The sequence below is a fragment of the Entelurus aequoreus genome, linkage group LG18 (assembly GCF_033978785.1).
Source record: "Entelurus aequoreus isolate RoL-2023_Sb linkage group LG18, RoL_Eaeq_v1.1, whole genome shotgun sequence".
NCBI classification, from domain to species: Eukaryota; Metazoa; Chordata; class Actinopteri; order Syngnathiformes; family Syngnathidae; genus Entelurus; species Entelurus aequoreus.
Window position 1 is genome coordinate 10663598 of NC_084748.1, and position 7532 is coordinate 10671129.

Consider the following 7532-nt stretch of genomic DNA (forward strand, 5'->3'; position numbering starts at 1 on the left):
GCGCTCTGTTGTCCGAATGATTAGTGTGTGATACTCTGATGAGCTTTTACCTCTTTATTTCTTTTTTTGTGGCACAAGGTGTTCTTTGTCCATATGTCCCTCCATCTTTTGAAAGTTAACTTTGTTTATTTGTCTTTTATTATTTTGCCTTAAAACAAAAACCACACTTTATTTTATGTTGTGCATCATCTACAATCATTATATAAGGCAACATGTCTTTCTCTTTTCTATGCGTACAAAATATTGTTTTCTTTAAATGCTAGCAAGAGGCAGCTACCAATGCAGGTAATAGTGATTTACCTATTTTGCCTATATGCCATCTAAAAAAACCCTTCAACTTCATGAAAGCCAACAACAACATTCTTATATGTTTGAGCCTGAATATACAAAGGATGAGCTACACGTTTTAGAAGCTGGGTGCTAAGCAGATCAATCTATAGTGAAACGCTAAGCATCATGGAGCAGTAGTGCTTAGTGCTCAACAAGAAATACAAAATTACATAATTAAACAATCACTAACTGTACAATGCTTGCTCTCACTGGGATACTGATTGATGTGATGGTTGTATATTTCAGCAAAATGCGTGTGCTCCCCATATAGATTGTGAATTCAATATAATCCTTACTCTTCAGGTAAAAAAAATGCTGGGAGCAAAAAAGCTTCTTTTGGCGTCTTTCTAGCGATGTTTTCGGGTGTAGGTTGAATTTCAATGTTGACCAACTTCACGGCTTATGGCCTCAACCTTCTACAAAACTTTACTTAACGTTTGAACTGGAAAACGGTATTTTTTGAAAATATTAGCTCATTTTAAATTTGATGCCTGCAACATGTTTCAAAAAAGCTGGCACAAGTGGCAAAAAAGACTGAGAAAGTTGAGGAATGCTCATCAAACACTTATTTGGAACATCCCACAGGTGAACAGACTAATTGGGAACAGGTGGGTGCCATGATTGGGTATACAATCAGCTTCCATTAAATGCTCAGTCATTCACAAACAAGGATGGGGCGAGGGTCACCACTTTGTGAACAAATTCGTGAGCAAATTGTCTATCAGTTTAAGAACAACATATCTCAACGAGCTATTGTAAGGAATTTAGGGATTTCACCATCTACGGTCCGTAATATCATCAAAAGTTTCAGATAATCTGGAGAAATCACTGCTTCGCTGGCCTGAGCTCATCTAAGATGGACTGATGCAAAGATGAAAAGTGTTCTGTGGTCGGATGAGTCCAAATTTCAAATAGTTTTTGGAAACTGTGGACGTCGTGTCCTCCGGACCAAAGAGGAAAAGAACAATCCGGACTGTTATAGGCGCAAAGTTCAAAAGCCAGCATCTGTGATGGTATGGGTGTGTATTAGTGCACAAGGCATGGGTAATTTACACATCTGTGAAGGCACCATTAATGCTGAAATGTACATACAGGTTTTGGAGCAATATATGTTGCCATCCAAGCAACGTTATCATGGACGCCCCTGCTTATTTCAGCAAGACAATGCCTAGCCACGTGTTACAACAGCGTGGCTCCATAGTAAAAGAGTGTGAGTACGAGACTGGCCTGCCTGTAGTCCAGACCTGTCTCCCATTGAAAATGTGTGGCCCAGCCCTAAATGCAAAAATCTGTCAATGTCGGTACACTGGGCCCAGTTCCTTTAGCCTCTAAAGGCCTTAGTGGCCACATGCATGGACAGCACCTTTTAGCTCTTATTTCCAAAATAGTGTACACTACTGAATTGGGGTCTTATGCTGACATATTGCTATCTGGTGGTGTCAGAAGAGTATAACATACAATTGAATTTGGAAAAAAAAGTGTAAAAATAAAAATTTGCATGTCACTACACATAAAGTACACATTTGTTACTTATGGACTAAGTACATCATATAAAAAGAGGATTTTTAGTTTTTATTCTAATTAGGGTCCAATAAGCCCAAATAGCAAAGAGAAATAAAAAAAATAATGTAAACAAACAGCTTGGGCCTTAAGAGGTTAAAGAACAGGAGGGATCTAATGTGGTCAGGAATTCACTGCAAAAATGTTAGTCGCTCTCAAGTTCTGAACTGAACTAAAGGGGCTGTCTGGTGTAATTTCCGGGCCACCAGTTGAATTGCAGGGTTGCAAATGATGTCACATTTGTTTTCCTTCTTCGCATGATGGTCAAGCAGCTTGGGTGTAGCATTAAAACTAGTGAGAGGTGAGTGTAGAGTTTGAGTAGACAATGCTGTATTGCTCTTCTGTTCTTGGGTGTTCCAATCGTTCAAATAGAGAGATAAAAAAAAGCTTTCATAGAGTCCCGAAAGAAGTTGCTCTTTAAGGTAATAACGTCAGGGATAAAAACTAAAGTGAGTCGAAGAAAATGGCTCTTTCATCATCTTGTGGAATGCAATCAGACTATGCTCGTGTCTGCAGCGATCACTTTGTAAAATGTTTGTTTGAACATTTGATTTGTTTGACAAACTTTCTGTGATCCAATCAAGTGTATTCTCTACTATATTAGAAGTGTTTGATAGCAGAACTAAATGTGAAAAAAGACAAGAGATATCATCGCATTAGGTAGTTTGTAAGACCCAGGACACGTTGGGAAGACTAATGTCTCCCGCCTGGCTTGGGAATGCCTCTGGATTCCCCGGGAGGAGCTGGACGAAGTGGCTGGGGAGAGGGAAGTCTGGGCTTCTCTGCTTAGGCTGGGGCCCCCTCGACCCGACCTCGGATAAGCGGAAGAAAATGGATGGATGTTCTTTTGTGGTTGTATGCCTAACTATAACTACAAAGACCTGGTTGTGCAAATAAACTATATATATATATATATATATATATATATATATATATATATATATATATATATATATATATATATATATATATATATATATATATATATATATATATATTTGGGTTGTCAATATAAATGGTACATCCACATTAATTCACCTCTATGATTCATGTTTTTAATTATTAATAAGATAACGCATGCGCAGCAGGCAGCGAAAATTAGAGACATTAAATTAAAGGACGTTGATATAAATCAAGATGTAAAAATATGCATATATGCATATATATATATATATATATATATATGCATATATGCATATATTTGGGTTGTCAAAATAAATGGTACATCCACATTAATTCACCTCTATGATTCATACGTATGTTTTTAATTATTAAAAAGATATGCGCAGAGGACAGCAAAAATTAGAGACATCCAATTAAAGGAAGTTTATATAAATCAAGATGTTGAGCAACTTTATACAGAGATTACAGGGGTCATAATGGAAGCAGCCAGAGTATACCAAGGAGTAGAATAGGACAAAGAAGGAAAATGGTGCCGTGGTGGAGACAATAGTGCACAGACGCAATAAAAGAACGAAATAAATCATTCAGAATATTAAGAAGAACACATAATTTTGAGGATATGATCCAGTAAAAGGCAAAAAGCTAAAGTAAGGTATGTTATTAACAATGGTGGGCAGTAACAAGCTACATGTAGCTAAGCTACGTAGCTTAACTACATTTTCCAGTAGCTTGGCGGTAGCTTAGCTACTTTTTTAACAAGTAGCTTTCCCTGTAGCTTAGCTACTTTTAGGCCCATGTAGCGAGGTAGCTTAAAGCAAAACTACAAGCCACAAAGAGAGAAAATGGACTGTGAATCTAGGCCAAAAAAAATGCAATCCATGATGATTGGTTGTTGTTTGTATGGTGAGTCACAATTGGCTAAGGTTAGGGCCAAACATTACAGACTGGCCAATCAGAGGCAAGGTAAGGCAGGCCATCGAAACTGTAAGCAAAATCCTAACAGTCGTGCACTCATGTCACATGACGATGAGGGAGTCAGAGACAGAGGGACGTTCAAGCTGACGACTTAAAAAAATAAATAAAAAATACTTCAAAATGGCAGTAAAATTCCATATTTTTCGGATTATAAATCGCAGTTTTTTTCATAGTTTGGCCGGGGGTGCGATTTATATTGCAGTGGTGTTCCGTCAGGGCCAGCAAAGCCTTCTCTGCTGGCCAAACATAAATCATGATCATAAATTAATAAAGGTTCATTTTATTTTTAATTTACTTTTCAAATATATAAAAGCATTCAACATATTGTCTTCATGTCATATTAACGTCCAGTGTTGCTGCTCAGTTGCCTAGTGTTTAGAGTGTCCGCCCTGAGATCGGTAGGTCGTGAGTTCAAACCCCGGCTGAATCATACCAAAGACTACAAAAATGGGACCCATTACCTTCCTGCTTGGCACAAAGCATCAAGGGTTGGAATTGGGGGTTATCACCAAAATGTGTACCGGGCGTGGCCACCGCTGCTGCTCACTGCTCCCATCACCTCCCAGGGGGTGAGGGGTCAAATGCAGACGATAATCTCACCACACCTAGTGTGTGTGTGACAATCATTGGTACTTTAACTTTCTTAAGTTAGAACTTTTATCCAATCAAAATTCAGCTAGCTACTTGCCGGCGCTGTATGAATTCTGCCGGAGGCCTTCTGAATCAACATTATCGACAAGCTGTGCAGTTTAACGAACAAGGACATTCAGTTAACAGGCAGTTGCGATAGCTGATCAGATCACAAGCTGTTGACGGTAGCCCTACGTTGAACGTGACTGTGATTGGATACTCACTTGTCCAAGTATCCAATCACAAGTTGTGATTTACGAAAGCAGAAAATGGCATCGAAGTAATACCAGGCCAGCGGAGAAATCAGCGGCACTCACATTTTTAACCAACAAAGAAGCAGAGCAAAACGTTGATTAGGTGGCAGATATATATTTGCAAGGGCATGTTCAAGAAGGATATTTAAAGAGAAACTAGATCTTGTGAAACGAGGTCGGTCGACCCCGGAAACGAGTTAAGCTGTCCTGGCGGTGAAATGGTTTGCCTGCCACTTCCACTCGAGTCAACCAACTATGAGCGTTACCAATGGCTTTACAAATTGTGAGTTCAAATATATTTTTTCACATTGAATATATTTTTTACAATTATTTTTGCTTTTACAGTACCACGTCTGATGCGGGTTTATTGACTTTTAAATGTGCCAAAAAATAACCCGTTTTGTACACTAGTGACAAATTGAGGTGATTCAATACGCAGTAGTGTGCAAGTCAGTTTCTGTATATATATTTTTCAAGCCGAGGTCATGTGGCGACATAAATGATGGTATTTTGAGAGGTATTTATTGAAGTCGGACTAAGTAGGACATCACTGAAGGCCTAGGTGAGACACACACGGCCCGCCACTGTTATATTGCCTCCTCTCATTACACCTACTCTCCTCTGGACTTTGTAATACTCCCTACATTTTGTTTCCTTATTCCAATTATCCTGCCACTTTTTATTGTGTTCTATCTCAACTATAACCTTCACTTCTGCTTTACTGTGTTTAATGTCCATGTTTACTTCTGTTGTAGTGGTAGTTTGCTTTGCTAAGGCGTCCCCAACAACTCCTTCATAAGCAGGTACCCCCTTTATTTACTGTATCCTATAGATTGCCAGGACTATTGTGTATGTTAATTGTTCTTTCACATATTAATTCTTGTTTCTGACGCTATGTTTTTATGCTGATCAATGCACTGCTGGAGTCCAAGCAAAACGACTGCTTTAGTTTCCTCTACCCAATTAACTGCCATATAAATTCCTATTATTTCCACTGTAAAAACGATTAATTGTCACTGATTATTTTGTGTTTTCTTGTGGAATAACTGCTGAGGCTCCTAAATGTTATTTATAGTTGTTTATGCATCTGTATATATTATGACATACTCTGAATACGTTTCCCCAATCCATTTTTTTATTTGGTAATTATTTAAACTTCTATTCTTTAATAATTGCATATCTACATCTGGGATATCGTACATCCACAGTGGCATTGCAGGGATTGCTACTGTAGGGCTAACTTTAATATTGTCAATTTGATCTTGTTTACATATGTCTCTTATTATCCACCCAAAACTCTTCATATTTTTTCATTTTCTTTATCTTGGCAGTTTAGTAGCACTAAACTGTGGTCCCTTGCATGGACCCTTTTAAGTTTGCCCAATAAACTGCTGACAGTTGATCTTTTCTCATGCCTAAAGGTTTTTCTTTCATTTTACTTGTAATGCTGCCACTGGGGTTGACTTTGTAGCTCCACAACATAACCTTAGTGCCTGTGACTGGATCCTGTCCGTTTTCCCAAGTAATGTTTTTGAAGCAAATTGATAAATGCTCTAAACTGTTCCCACAAGGTTTGGAGCATGGAATTGTCCAAAGTGTTTTGGTACTCTGAAGCATTCAAAGTTCCTTTCACTGGAACTAAGGGGCCAAGCCCAACTCCTGAAAAACAACCCCACACCATAATTCCTCCTCCACCAAATTTCACACTCGGCACAATGCAGTTTGAAATGTACCATTCTACTGGCAACCTCCAAACCCAGACTCGTCCATCAGATTGCCAGATGGAAAAGCATGATTCATCCCTCCAGAGAACGCGTCTCCACTGCTCTAGAGTCCAATGGCGAAGTGCTTTACACCACTGCATCCGACGCTTAGCATTGGACTTGGTGATGTATGGCTTGGATGCAGATGCTCGGCCATAGAAACCCATTCCATGAAGCTCTCTGCGTACTGTACGTGGGCTAATTGGAAGGTCACATGAAGTTTGGAGCTCTGTAGCAACTGACTGTGCAGAAAGTTGGCGACCTCTTTGCACAATGCGCTTCAGCATCCGCTGACCCCTCTCTGTCAGTTTACGTGGCTCACCACTTGGTTGCTGAGTTGCAGTTGTTCCCAAACTCTTCCATTTTCTTCTAATAAAGCCGACTGTTGACTTTGGAAAATTTAGGAGTGAGGAATTTTCATGACTAGATTTGTTGCTCAGGTGGCATCCTATGACAGTTCCACGCTGGAAATCACTGAGCTCCTGAGAGCGGTCCATTCTTTCACAAATGTTTGTAGAAACAGTCTCCATGCCTAAGTGCTTGATTTTATACACCTGTGGCCGGGCCAAGTGATTTGGACACCTGAATCTGATCATTTGGATGGGTGGCAAAATACTTTTGGCAATACAGTGTATATTGCTTTCAATGCCTATCAGCCCCCCAATCTTTACCTCTCAAAGCCCTCATTATATGTAACAATTTTTTTACTTTTCTCCACAATTTTACTGATGTGGATTGACCAGTTCATATATTTATGGAACCATATTCTTAAATATTCAAATACTTGTACTTCTCCATAAAGTTTAATTTGGAGCTGGTTTTGAACCTTCCTTTTAGTAAAATTTATGACTTTAGTTTTCCCAATCGAAAATCTTAACCCCTGAGCTGTTCCCCATTCTTGAACTTTATTTACCGCTTTTTGAATCTTCTTTTCTGTATGATTTGTATGTCTACCTCTCTTCCACATCACTCCATCACCAGCAAACAGTGCCACCCCCACTAATCCTTCCACTTCACTAAACACTCAATTTATCATTATCGAAAGTACTGGACTTATTATACTCCTGGTGGGGTCCCATTTTCCACTTCATGTGTTCTACTATAATCATTCTCTATT